Below are 1,177 nucleotides of genomic sequence, written 5' to 3' on the forward strand. Positions count from 1 at the left end.
TTGAGGATTTCAGTAAAAACTATTTCAGAAACAATTTATATACTTCACACAGAATGTGAGTGAACATTCTAATATAAACAAGTCACTCCAGAGCAGTGGTTCTTAATACAGTGTCCTTGAATAAAAATTGGGAGATCCATGGATTTGAATAAAAACATGTTATATCTTTATTTTACTTACCTCTAATTAATAATTAGTATTTCCTACCATTATAGAGAAAAAACAACAGTTGCATTAACAGCACTTGTGATTTTATTCCTAACAGAAATCAGAGAAATGTTCATATAACATGTGATTGTTACAGTAGAAACCTCAAAATATATTTTATATATTAATGACTTTAAAATGACTAGTTATTATTATACTTACTGCTATATCTTATCATTTAAAATATTTCATACCTTTATTTCAATATATTTGATTTTAAAAACTATTTATATAAGCTGGGCATGGTGGCTCACGCCTGTAATCCCAGCACTTTGAGAGGGTGAGGCAGGCAGATCACGAGGTTAGGAGATTGAGACCATCCTGGCTAACATGGTGAAACCCCATCTCTACTAAAAATACAAAAAATTAGCCGGGCATGGTGGCAGGCACCTGTAGTCCCAGCTACTCAGGAGGCTGAGGCAGGAAAATGGCGTGAACCCGGGAGGCAGAGCTTGCAGTGAGCCAAGATGGCACTACTGCACTCCAGCCTGGGCGACAGAGCGAGACTCTGTCTCAAAAAAAATAAATAAATAAAGCTATTTATATAAAATGCTTCATGAATTTTCATGTTATCATTGTGCAAGGGCTATGTTAATCTTCTCTCTATCATTCCAATTTTAGTATATGTCCTGCTGAAGCAAGTATCAATGCCATTTTTTAATATTATATATTATATTTGTTCACTAATATTCTGAGAAACAATATACTTCATCAAACTGACAAAGTGTTCTATAGCATAATACAATTTTGAGATCCCCAGCTCCACTACAGAACTTTCCTCTTTCTCTCATACTCCAAATTTGATACCAACTTGACTTGTCCTCTGTACTTTCAGACTGTATCTCAAATCCATCAACTTCAACTAGTTTTAATCATTTCCACTACTACTGCCTTAGGTCAAACACTTGTATTGGCACTACCGCAACAGCATTGTTATCAATCTTCTTGCTTCCATCCTTGTTTTCTATAG

The 1,177-nt window shown here is 34.7% G+C and overlaps 1 non-coding gene across 1 annotated transcript; it reads right to left on the minus strand.

Moving 5' to 3' along the window:
* Positions 1-745: 745 nt before the first annotated feature.
* LOC112607435 lies at positions 746-850 on the minus strand. The gene has a single exon (XR_003115787.1). It is a non-coding gene; the product is annotated as a U6 spliceosomal RNA (small nuclear RNA).
* Positions 851-1,177: the final 327 nt, after the last annotated feature.

Source organism: Theropithecus gelada, chromosome 14 (genome assembly GCF_003255815.1).
Source record: "Theropithecus gelada isolate Dixy chromosome 14, Tgel_1.0, whole genome shotgun sequence".
NCBI lineage: Eukaryota > Metazoa > Chordata > Mammalia > Primates > Cercopithecidae > Theropithecus > Theropithecus gelada.